This window comes from Haemorhous mexicanus, chromosome 8 (assembly GCF_027477595.1).
Source record: "Haemorhous mexicanus isolate bHaeMex1 chromosome 8, bHaeMex1.pri, whole genome shotgun sequence".
In the NCBI taxonomy this organism is placed as follows: domain Eukaryota; kingdom Metazoa; phylum Chordata; class Aves; order Passeriformes; family Fringillidae; genus Haemorhous; species Haemorhous mexicanus.
In genome coordinates, this window is record NC_082348.1 from 2,190,451 (window position 1) to 2,204,141 (window position 13,691).

Here is a 13,691-nt window from a genome sequence, read left to right on the forward strand (position 1 = left end):
GAGGATGGAGCAATATTTCAATAATTTGAATTATTCAGCCCGAGTTCCTGTGCAGGAGAATGTCAGAACTGTAGCAAGATTGCAAATTAAACCCATAAATTATGCTTTTGTGCCAAAGTAGTAATCATGTGACTGTGCTATTTTTAGAGCCTTGGAATTTTTTTCTCCCAGTGCCCCTTTTTCAATGTTTATTGAATTACGTAGCTCTGCTCAGCAATTTCCCTGATGAAAACACACTTGAGGTATTCAAAAATATATGGGGACAATAAAAATCAGCTCTTCAGACACCTCAGTGCAAACCCTCCTGCCTTATTTGGCATAAATGGAATAATATTGGAGAGTCTGGACTGCCTCTGGACCCTGGAAATCTGATTAATCTCTCCATGAGCAGATAATTACTTACTAATTGAATGTAGAAGTATTTGGAGAATTTGGCCCCACTATTTTATTTGAGAGAGTTTTCTCTGTTTTCTAAAAAAAAAAAAAAAAAAAAAAAGATGCAAAAGTTCAAGGATTTTTTTTTAAAAAGTGATTTTAATTCTTTTAAATGCCAAATGTTTCCTTCTTGCTGTAGCAGAGATTTATTAGTTATGAGTTTAATAATTTTTAAATCAATCTTGATGAAGATTTGTATACATGACCTTTCCTTCTTCAGCCTCTTTTCCTACTCACACTGCTCTGAGTCAGCTCTTTTCTGAATTCCCCATTTGATTTCAAAATATTCTTGCTCATCCTGCCATCAAAACATCACCTTTGTTTTGGTATTTAAAACCTTTGCAAGCAGTAATGCCCACAGAAAGTGATTTTTAATGTGTCAGTTAAGAGCAGGACAGGGGATTGAGATGAAAATGAAAAAATCCTGACCTTTTTCCTCGTTAGGGATTAGATGGAAGGTGGCTCTGTTCATCTTGTTCACTCCAAGCTGGAAAAGAATCAGTTAAAACAAAAAATGAGCAATGGTGAGCAACACACCCCACTAAGGACATTAAGATTCCAATATTAAATGACTCTTAATTATTTCTTCATATTTATAAACACTTAGAAAGGTTTCTGAGGAGAAATGATGGAGTAACCATTTCCACTTCTTGTTTTGTACACATTTCATTCCTATCAAACACCACAGCATAGAAAAAAGAATCTAATATTTAAGAAACTGCCAGTGGATGATTTCCTTTGACAACATCAGCCTTACTCCATTTAATCTGAATTTTGGCAACACAAATGACCAAAATTATTGCCTGTACACATCCCCTATTACTTTTAAATAAAATTTTGTGCTTCAGGAGTGTCTGGCTGCCCCAAGCCCTTCACTCAGATTCACTTTTCAGCAAGCCAAGGTATTTTTAGCCCACTAAAAGGAGCAAAGTGCCTCAAAGTTGGTGTCTGTGTATTTTGGGGCTGAATTCTTACATAACAATGATCAGATGTGTTCGTATCATCACCTTAATAAGGATAAATTTCCTTGGCCAATGAAGTGAGGAGTGGAGCCTGGCTCCTGGGAAATGAACCAGCTGATTGTAGGATAAAACATTCCCTGCTTCAGAGCAGGGCTGGTGAAACATTCCTTGGAGGGGATTTGCCAAACATGATGCATTTATTTTATATACATACATATATATATTTTTTTTTAAATATATATATGCATATATTTTTTATATATCCAAATATGATACATTTATTTGTTACATATATCCAAACATGAGACATTTATTTTTTATATATATCCAAACATGAGACATTTATTTTATATATTTATTTTATATATGCATATATTTTATATAGATCCAAACATGATGCATTTATTTTATATACATATATTAAATATTTATTTTATATATACATATATTTTATATATATCCAAATATATATGCATCAAATATGATACATTTATTTTATATATTTATCCAAATATGAGACATTTATTTTATATATGAATTTATTTTATATAGATCCAAACATGATGCATTTATTTTATATATGCATATATTTTATATAGATCCAAACATGATGCATTTATTTAATATATATATTAAAATATATATTTTATATATACATATATTTTTATATATATATCCAAATATATATGTATCAAATATGATACATTTATTTTATATATATATCCAAACATGAGACATTTATTTATATATGCATTTATTTTATATAGATCCAAACATGATGCATTTATTTTTTATATATATATAAACATATATATTTTATTTTATATATACATATATTTATATATATCCAAATATATATGTATCAAATATGATACATTTATTTTATATATATATCCAAACATGAGACTTTTTTTAAATATATGCATTTATTTTATAAAGATCAAAACAGGATGCATTTATTTTATATATATATATAAAAAAAATATATATTTTATATATACATTTATTTTATATATATCCAAATATATATGTACCAAATATGATACATTTATTTTATAAAGATCCAAACAGGATGCATTTATTTTTATATATATATATATATATATATATATATATATATATATATTTTTTTTTTTTTAATATATATACATTTATTTTATATATATCCAAATATATATGTACCAAATATGATACATTTATTTTATAAAGATCCAAATAGGATGCATTTATTTTTAATGCTCAGCAAGGTGGTACCTGCTGGTGGTGCTCAGCTCTGCCCTGCCAGGTATCCCTGGCTTTGCTCTGAAAAATCTGATTTTCCTGCATGAGGAATGGCCCCAAAACTAAACAAAAGGGTGAATCACAGTCAAGAATAAGAGAATTCCACCGGCTCATCAAAGCAGGGAAAAGAAAAATGAGAGTAAGGCACCCAGAAATTAAAACCATGTGGCCTTTAAGGATGCAGCACAACCAAGAGTGGAGAACAAAGCTCCAAAAAAGATAAGAGCCTGGAAAATGCACTGCATCATCCCAGCTGAAGGACAGGAGATATCCCAACTCACAACTCAGACAGTTCTTCATTCTCTGAAAGGGCCCCCCAAACCAGCTCTGGAATTGCCTAACACAGATATTGAGGATGTTCTGCTCTAAAAAGTGAATTAGAAGCACTCAGGCAGCTCTTCATCACAACAGATTTAACTTTGGTGCTGCAGGTATTTATTTCTCATGTTTCTCTGCAGCAGCTCCTGGACTCCAGCTTCCAAAGGCTGCTGAACCCAAATTTCCCTCTGTTTGAAATAAGAGCTTTCCAAAGCATTTTATTTAAACAAAGGTCCTTTGGCTCATTTTTACTGCACACCTTCAGCTGAAAGGTGCTGTATTGGATGGAAAAGGTTTGCAGGGAAATGAGACAAACTGAATCCCAAAATTAAGGTGACAATTAAACTGAGGATGTGAATGAAGAGGGATCCCAGGAGAGCAAAATGCTCAGCCCATGGCCAGTAGGGAAGGTCAAAATTACTGAAATTTTCTCTGGAAGCTCCTTCTTTGTGTTTTTTTTTAAAGTTTCCTGACAGTGATAGGTAAAATATCCCAATTTTCCATCCATATTTGCAGCCAGATATGAAATAAAACAAAAAAAAAACAAACCCTTGGCCTGTTTTTTCTTTCCATCTCTCCTAAATTACACTTGATGCAACCTGAACTTGCTTTTTAGATTTTGGGTTTTTTTTAAATCTACAGAGCAACCCCCACCACTGCTCTGATAAAACCCTCTTATCTCTTTTTTCTGCCCATCCTACAGTGTTCCCTTTTTTCCTACAATAAACAAACCCAACCCTTTCAGCTGTTCTTTAAGAGCCCTGATTTCTAAATCTGGCACGGGCTGCTTGCTCTGCTTTGCATTCCTCTGGCTAATACCAATTTAAATGACATTTATTCCTTAAAATTTAATAAACAAACAGCAAATTTTATTTAAAAATAAATAAAGAATAAATATTTTTTATTTTTAATATTGTTTCTATAATTTTTTTTACATTATAAGGTCCAATATTGCGAAACACCTCCTGCCTTTGATCTCCCAAAAGGAAAGTCATACCAAGAAAATCTGGGATATTTTTAATGGAATTGGAAGGTAATGGAATTTAATGGAATTAATTTAATTTAATTGGAATGAAGAGATTCCAATGGAAGGAGAATTCTAGAATGGTTGGAGGGACCTTAAAGCTCATTCAGGTGTCCCATGGGCAGGGACATCTTCCACTACCCCAGGTTCCTCCATCCTGGCCTTGGACACTTCAAGGGAAGAGGAATCCACAACTTCTTTGGGAATTCTGTGCCAGGGCCTCGCCACCCTCACAGGGAAGAAGAGAGTGACAGAAAATTCCACCAAGGAATTTCGGGAGCTCCTGTGTCAGCTCTCCCTAATCAGGGACAGCTCTCAAAAAAGGGATTCCAAATGAGTTGTGGCCACCAATGATTCTGTGGGAATGCTGCACACATCAGTTCAGAGGGGATCAGACAGAATTCCACACTTCCTCTGAAGAAAAAAGTCCTGCTAAGAATGAAAATGTGTTGAAAATCCTTATTTTGATCCAACAAATATTGTACAGTGACTCACTAAGATGCCCAACACTATTGTAGATGTAACTTTATTTAAAAATAAAACAGCACACATTCCTTCAACTGGGCCACTTCAGATTAGGGATCTCTTCAGCCTTTTCTGGAGGGATTTAAAAAAGCTTTGGAGAAATCTTAAAGCTATGGAATTAGCCTGGTATTTATAGCTCCGTTTCCAAGCGTGTTCTCTGAGCTTCCTAGGACGTTCCTTTTCCCCATCTGCTGGTTGTTGACATGGTGTAACCTTGTATTTTGATCAGGAAAATCTAGAAGAATGAGAGCATTTGATCTGATGTTGTGCTAGAGAGCTCTGGCTCCACCTCAGGCAGCTCCACTTTGCTCCTCCACCACCATCCAGGGCAGGAATGGTGCTGCAGATTTTCCAGCAGAGAACTGGAGTTCTATTGTTTGGTTATGTCAAAATACATTACTCCCAATCATGACTAATGCTCCATCTGAATCACAGCAGCACAAAATGGTGGGTTTTTTCCCCATTAAAATGCTGTGCTTCACATGCTGGATGGATACAATCTCTTAAACTGAGGTCAGGAAAGTTTATTTTTCTTTGCTCTCTTATCAAAAAGTCCATGTTTGGGTGCACTGCCTACCTTCCACCACGGCATGAACTGCTGAACTGTTTACTTTTCTACTTCAGCACCATCAAATGTTGAAGATGCCTGATCTTCTGTTGGTTTTTTTCAATGTTGCCTCAAATACGTTGTCTTAAAATTTCGCCGCAGAAGCACAGAACTACCAAAAACCCCAAAATTCCAAAGTGTGCTTAGAATACTCACCTACATTGCTTCTCATGGCCTTGCTTCAAGTTATCTTGGGGATCTTTTAGGCTTTTTAGAACTGCTGCTGCACTTTGAGCTTTGCTCTAGACAGTCTCCTGTGGTGCTCTCGATGATGGGCTATGTCCATTGGGGTCAGCTCCTTGCCTCCCTCCACCCCTCATGTGAGGAACTCCTGCACCCCACTTACATCTGCTGAGATAATCACAGGGTTTCAATTAAAACAATGAGCCAAAGGTTTTAATTCCACTTGTTTTGATTGCTTTGTAAGCCCCTACACAATTGCTCTGGAGTATAAACAAAGCAAGATTTGTTTCTAAGGAATGGCTTTGACTGGAACTGAAGATGCCTTTCGAGTTGAACTGATCCACACAGAAACCTCCAGCTAAAGACAAAAAGCTGAGTTTTGGAGCTGTGATGCTGCAAAAGGCCCTGGTGAGGTGGAGTGAGGTAAGTGTCCAAGTGTCTAAGGCTGTCTTAGGCTGGGAGGGTGTATTCTATTTTTGTCAGAGCTGGGGCAGTTCTCTCTGTTCATGGGGCAGTTTTCTTTCTCTCTCCCACAGCCAATCCTCCCTCCAGGAGATCTCTGCTGCTCAGGGGCCATTTAGTATTACCTTCTGTCCATGGCAAGTGAGTGTCCCTGCAGAGCTGATCAAATTCCATCACCCCATGGGGAGATGCTCCGCCCAGGGGAGGAGCCAAGCATTCCTATCTGGATCCAATCTGCCCTGGGAACAGCCCAGCAGCCTTTGCCCACTGCATTCCCAGAGGAGCAGCTTTCTGCTGCCCTGCATTCCCAGAGGAGAGCAGGCCCATCTCCAGTAGCCCTGGAGCTCCAGAGGAAAACTCCCCCCTTGTGCAGGATCCCTGCTCCAGCAGATCCACAGCTGGCACTGCAGGAGGGCTGAGCCCTCCTGGGATGGGACTGTGCCACCACCCTGAGCCCCCCTGGGATGGGACTGTGCCACCATCCTGAGCCACCCTGGGATGGGACTGTGCCACCACCCTGAGCCACCCTGGGATGGGACTGTGCCACCACCCTGACACACAGGGCACAGGGCATGCTCTCACTCTGGCAGGGGTTTGTTTTCTTTTTTGTTTGTACTATTGCATTTGTATTTTTAATTTTCCTAGTAAAGAACTGTTACTCCTATTCCCATATCTTTGCCTGAGAGCCTCCCTTAATTTCAAAATTACAACAATTCAGAGGGAGGGTTTGCATTTTCCATTTCAGGGGAGGCTCTGCCTTTCTTAGCAGACACCTGGCTTTCCAAGCCAAAACAAAGGTTCCACCACCAGAAGAAAAGGAGCTTCCTCTAAAGGCCTCGAGAAATCAACAGCAAGGCATCATAAGAATTCATTTAAATGAATAAACTGATTTTGAATTTATCAAAATTAAATAGCAACAATAAACTAATGATAAAATGATCTGTACTGAGCGTATGGAAATGGACTTACACAGTGACTACAGAATTTGTTTTTTGGTTTGGTTTTTTTTTAATTCCATGCACATCCTTAACAATAATCTTCCCCAAAAGTTGCAGGAATCCACTGATGAGCTATAAATGATGGGCCATAAATGATGGGCTATAAATGATGAGCTATAAACGAGTCTTGGCTCAGGTACAGGCCATTGGTGAATCCCCAGCTGAAACAGAAGCTGTTGGATCACAGAATCCCAGAATGGTTTGGTTTATGTTCATAGTTCTGTCTGTTCTAGAGACCCAAGCAAGGTTCTGCTATGTTTTTGTTAAGTCTGGAATTAAGTTACTGAACTTTAAACTAAGCTTTAGGGCCTTTCCTAGCTACACACAATTTATTAAGGCACTTAAAATGTATTCCTACTTATTTAAAACTACAACTTGCACTTACTTAAAACTTAAACCTACACTTCTGCTTCACATCTATATGGCTTAATACATCTTAATTTCTCTAAAGGCTTTAACTGAACCCCTGCATTCATCTCCCTCTCTGAGGAACTCAGAGAGGTTCACATTCCAACAGTTTGGGATGGAAGGGACCTTAAAGATCAGCTGATCCCAGCTCCTGCCATGGGCAGGGACACCTTCCCCTAGTCCAGGCTGCTCTGAACCCCATCCAGCCTGGCCTTGGCTCAGCATGCCCTATAGGGGAAAGATTATTCCCTGTCAATATTTATACTCCTTATCATATTGATATTCCTTACCATTATCATTATTCCCTATAGGAATACAGGGAGTGGCTCATCATTCCCTATAGGAATACAGGGAATGCCTCATTATTCCCTATAGGAATACAGGGAGTGGCTCATTATTCCCTATAGGAATATAGGGAATGCCTCATTATTCCCTATAGGAATACAGGGAATGCCTCATTATTCCCTATAGGAATATAGGGAATGCCTCATTATTCCCTATAGGAATATAGGGAATGCCTCATTATTCCCTGTAGGAATATAGGGAATGGCTCATTATTCCCTGTAGGAATATAGGGAATGCCTCATTATTCCCTATAGGAATACAGGGAGTGGCTCATTATTCCCTATAGGAATATAGGGAATGCCTCATTATTCCCTATAGGAATACAGGGAATGCCTCATTATTCCCTATAGGAATATAGGGAATGCCTCATTATTCCCTATAGGAATATAGGGAATGCCTCATCATTCCCTATAGGAATATAGGGGATGGCTCATCATTCCCTATAGGAATATAGGGAATGCCTCATTATTCCCTATAGGAATACAGGGAATGCCTCATTATTCCCTGTAGGAATATAGGGAATGGCTCATTATTCCCTATAGGAATATAGGGAATGCCTCATTATTCCCTATAGGAATACAGGGAGTGGCTCATTATTCCCTATAGGAATACAGGGAGTGGCTCATTATTCCCTATAGGAATATAGGGAATGCCTCATTATTCCCTATAGGAATACAGGGAATGCCTCATTATTCCCTATAGGAATATAGGGAATGCCTCATTATTCCCTATAGGAATATAGGGAATGCCTCATTATTCCCTGTAGGAATATAGGGAATGGCTCATTATTCCCTATAGGAATATAGGGAATGCCTCATTATTCCCTATAGGAATACAGGGAGTGGCTCATTATTCCCTATAGGAATATAGGGAATGCCTCATTATTCCCTATAGGAATACAGGGAATGCCTCATTATTCCCTATAGGAATATAGGGAATGCCTCATTATTCCCTATAGGAATATAGGGAATGCCTCATCATTCCCTATAGGAATATAGGGGATGGCTCATCATTCCCTATAGGAATATAGGGAATGCCTCATTATTCCCTATAGGAATACAGGGAATGCCTCATTATTCCCTATAGGAATATAGGGAATGCCTCATTATTCCCTATAGGAATATAGGGAATGCCTCATCATTCCCTATAGGAATATAGGGAATGGCTCATCATTCCCTATAGGAATATAGGGAATGCCTCATTATTCCCTATAGGAATATAGGGAATGCCTCATTATTCCCTATAGGAATACAGGGAATGCCTCATTATTCCCTATAGGAATACAGGGAATGCCTCATTATTCCCTATAGGAATATAGGGAATGGCTCATCATTCCCTATAGGAATATAGGGAAGGGCTCATTATTCCCTATAGGAATACAGGGAATGGCTCATTATTCCCTATAGGAATATAGGGAATGCCTCATTATTCCCTATAGGAATAAAGGGAATGCCTCATTATTCCCTATAGGAATATAGGGAATGCCTCATTATTCCCTATAGGAATATAGGGAATGGCTCATCATTCCCTATAGGAATAAAGGGAATGCCTCATTATTCCCTATAGGAATAAAGGGAATGCCTCATTATTCCCTATAGGAATATAGGGAATGGCTCATTATTCCCTATAGGAATAAAGGGAATGCCTCATTATTCCCTATAGGAATACAGGGAATGGTTCATTATTCCCTATAGGAATATAGGGAAGGGCTCATTATTCCCTATAGGAATATAGGGAAGGGCTCATTATTCCCTAACACCTGCCTGCTCCTGAGCCCTTTCCATCCTCCCTGTGATGCTCCAGAGGCTTGGTGCCTCCAGCACTGATTCCCTGCTGGAATCCCTCTGACCCCCAGAGCCTGCCCAGGACTGGAGGCAATAATTTGGATTTTTCCAGAGGCGGAATGGATTGGAGCCCATCAGGTTAAAGGCACATCCCAAAGAGTTAATGGGGACTGAGGACTCAGCACAGGCACAGTTGGGCATCAAATTCACAAGAATTGGGCATTTCACATTTTCCCCCAAATAAATCTTCATTAAAACCAAAAGCAAAACCAATGATTTTTGAATCCTTCAGCAAATGGGAGGAATTATTTCTGATTTTCTTGGAATCTCTTTGAAAGCCTTTTACCATCACAGTGAAGGTCTGGGTTGTTGTTAAAACCTTCTCCTGTCACAGAAAACCCTGACAGAAAATGGGAATGAAAAATTTCAGATAAACCAAACAAACAGGGTGTGACACCACCCTGTGACAACAGAAGTCACCAAGTGCACTGGCTGTGAAACCAAATCCAGCACTTCCCGTGATTATTTAAATATCTTAATGAAGTTGAGAAGCAAATCCTGCAGTTTGGCTTCGCTGATTCCATCAGTATCCCCAGTTTTACTGAGTTCTCAACTGATCTTCCCAATTTCAGTGCAAAATTAGCATTTTGTTAAAATGGGCATTAATGACTCTTGGTTGTCTCAAACTACATTTGCCAGCCTGGCAGAGCCTTTCAGGAATGGTTTTTTTTTTTTCACAAGTAAACTACTTAAAGTAAAAATGATTAACTCTGTAAAGTTCTTCCCCAACCAATATGACTTTAGAAATGACACCCTATAAATTATGATGATATATTTAGATTTTCTAAGCACTGGGGCACTAGAAAACATCAATGTTTAGGCTCTGTAGAGGGTTTACCTGTTTTTAATACCCTCTATTAACAAGGAACATTCAGTCCACAGATATTATTGAATATACAGATATTACTGAATGGAACTATTTCAAATCACAACCATTTCATGCAGGTTATTCATAGAATTATAATTTACCTTCACAGTAACAAAAACAGATAGAAAGATGGTATAACCTACCATTAAAGAATTTGCATAAAAATGTATTTTAGATCACAATTCCACTATGGATGTAACATTCTTCATATAAAATTATACATTAATGTTTAAACATTAAACATTGAAAGGTATTGATCAGAGACATTTTCATGAAGAATTCCCCAGGAGCACAGAATGCTAATCACAGCAACCACTGCAAAACTCTAATTTACTGGAAACAATTCCAAGAGATGGATGAAAGAGCCCAAGAATAAAACCTAAAGTCATAGCAGGGCTTAAAGAATCTGGGTCACATGGCCAGTGCTAAGGACTGGAGGAGCAGCAGGGAAAGGAGCCTCCAGAACTCCACAGCAAGGCATCCTAAGAATTCATTTAAATGAATGATCTGATTTTGAACTGATCAAAATAAACAGCAACAATAAATTAATGATAAAATGATCTGTACTGAGCATATGGAAATGGACTTACACAATAACTACAGAAATGGGGTTTTTTTGATTCCATGCACATTCCTAACAATAAACTTCCCAAAAAGTTGCAGGAATCCAGTGGTGACTTTATTTCTGGGGGGAGACACGTCTGTTTTTTCAGAGCCTTTTGCTGTCTCCTTCCTTTGTGAGCTTCCTATTTACATAACAAATCTGTGCTACCAGATTAAAAAAATCCTGTCCCCATCTAATCTCTCCAGATACAAACAATATTCTTACAACTACAGTATTTGGAGGATCTAAAATTAAAGATACTTTTTATGAGTCAACATAAAAAATACCAGAATCTGTTATTCCTCTAAGAGCAACAAACTGAACTTTTTAATTGTGTGCTGTCACAAATGAGTAAAAAAGGGGGTGGCAGTGAGCCAGTTCTCTTTTTTCTTTAGCTGGGTTTTAAATGCATTTCTTCTAAATCAAACAACTTGATTATTGGCTGTTTCTTATGTTATTTTTCTCATTTACTCTGTGGCATAACTGAAAACCTCTCCTCCAAACCAGTTGATTCCAAATGAGAGCCATGAGCTCCATGCTGGAAAATAACAGCAGCAGCTTTTGTTTGGGAGCATCCAGTTCTGTCTGATTTTCTTTACAGTATTTGTTATTTTGTTAAGGGAAAAAGTCACACAAAATTATATTTATTAATTGCATTGTTTTTCATTTCAGAGAAATCAGAGAACCCCAGACTGGTTGGTGGGAAGGGGTGGGAATCAGAAAAACAGAAACTTCCAGAGACACTGAAGAGTTTGATCTACAACCTTAGATTGATGCAAAAATACAACACACAGACATTAAGCAGAAAAGTCATAAACTTATGTTTCTATAGTTGTGAGAAAAAATACACCTTAAGTGAGAAACTATTGATAAGATGGTGAAGGGTTCATAATGTAGGGGTGTGTAGAGACAGTTACAGTAATTGTAATTACAATTAAAATTAAGTAATCTAAGAGTTTCAGAGCTGTAATAAAAGTATAGACATGTGTGTATATATATATATATATATAGTTGTAATAGAAAATATGTATATATATACAATATTTATAAAATATAATTATAATATAATAATAATAATATAATTCTATATATTTTATATATATATATAATAAAAATATCCAAAATAAAGCAAAAATAAGTAAAAGTAGCAAGTTAAAAAACCAAAACACACCTTGTAACAACTGCTCATTGAACTAGAAAGTTATAGATTACCTTGTAACAAAAAAACTTTATAACTACTTTAAACTATAGTCAACTATTTACTCTACTAAAATCCCACAACCTCTAAGACCACAACAATAGGAAGGGGCACAAATCCCAATTAAACCCAGCCCTGCCATGGGGACACCCTCCACTGTCCCAGGCTGCTCCAAGCCTTGTCCACCCCAGCCCTGGGCACTCCAGGGAATGGGAATCCCCAAATTCAGACAGAGAGGCAGAGGGAGAACTCACCCAGCTGCAATCAGGAAGACTGGTGGGTGTAATCCTTTAGGATTTGGTGCTTCTGGGAACTTTTGGGAAGAATTAGAGAAGTGCTGTTTCTTCAAGTCTTTGTGGTTTTTGCCCGTTTTGTTGTGATGAAGCCTCTTCTTCCTGCAATGAGATACATGTTGTGCCAAAGGGAGATTTGCAGAAAGGGAAATTGTTGTTCCTAAATTCCTTCTGGAAGGATCTCTGACTTGACTGCTCATGCACACAGAACCAGGAGAGCTCCCCACAGCCCAGGTCTGGCTGTATCCTCCCCTGCTTTACACCAGTAGAGAATTTAGGGCTGTAAAAACAGAGCCCACACAGCTGGAGAATGGAGAAAAGGACTTTAAAAAGAGATATTCTTGAGAGGATCCACCACAAAATTTCAGAGAACTAAAATAGCAAAAAGACGCCCAGTTTTGTTTATTTATACACCCATCTCTTTTTATATACACTCACACACATGGACATTTCTATAAATTAATATAACCACCCCCAAAGTAATTTAGAACCCTTGAAAGTAGGTTACAGACTTGTAGACTTTGTTTTTTCCCCCCAAAAGCCTTGTAGATTTTCCCCCTAAACCGAGCAGAATTCTGTGACTTGAGCAAGTGATGGCAAATCATGACCTCGGTCTAAGCACAGTCTTGTATTTAATTTTATTCCTACAAGCAGCATAAAAAGTGGGTGAAAATGCACATTATATCCATGATTATGCTTGGAGTAATCACAGGATTTTCAGGTGTCTCCAATTCACACTCAAGGCAGGTCTGGCCTAAATCAGGGCTCTGCTGTCTGCCCAGCACAAAGCCTGAAAACTCGGATTTTTTCTCCATTTTCCTGGAGTTTGAGGGAACTCCAGAGGAGGGAATTCCTGAGGTGTAGTCCCTCCCTCTGTCAGAGGGCACAACCCATGCCTGTGCTCCTGCTCCTGAGTCCCTCCTGGATCAGCCCAGGATTTGTGTATTTCCCTGGATTAGTTTTAACCCAGATCCTCCCCTAATCCCCGTGGCTGCAGGAATGCTTGGGCTGGAGCAGCAAGGAGTGGCACACGGACAGCAAGGAGAAACTCCAGGTGGAAAGAGCAGCAGGCACTTGGAGAAATCCAGGATGTTTGCTCTTTTGATTGCTGAAAATCTCTTCTGTGTTCGTGGGAACATCTCAGTGCATTTGTGGTTTAAATAAAAATAATGTTTATTTATTTACAGCTTCCTAATTCTAAAGTTTAACTGTTGCAACACCAAAGAGCAAGGGAAATGTCTAAAAAAATCTGAATATCTGACTATGTTGGCAACAATAATCCTGCTTCCATACTGATCAGAATTCCCATCTATTATCTGAGTATTTGCTCGACACG

General features: G+C 38.1%; 1 protein-coding gene across 3 annotated transcripts in view; it reads right to left on the bottom strand.

Moving 5' to 3' along the window:
• MBD5 (methyl-CpG binding domain protein 5) overlaps positions 1–13,691 on the bottom strand; it is a 125,984-nt gene that overhangs the window by 47,903 nt on the left and 64,390 nt on the right. Inside the window, exons 3-5 of one of the 3 annotated variants that reach the window (XM_059852508.1) lie at positions 12,317–12,457; positions 5,309–5,503; positions 865–922 (exon numbers count right to left, since the gene is read on the bottom strand). The gene's annotated coding sequence lies outside the window, so the exon portion shown is untranslated. The remainder of the gene's footprint in view (positions 1–864; positions 923–5,308; positions 5,504–12,316; positions 12,458–13,691) is intronic. The other 2 variants (XM_059852507.1, XM_059852509.1) reach the window with 2 other exon arrangements.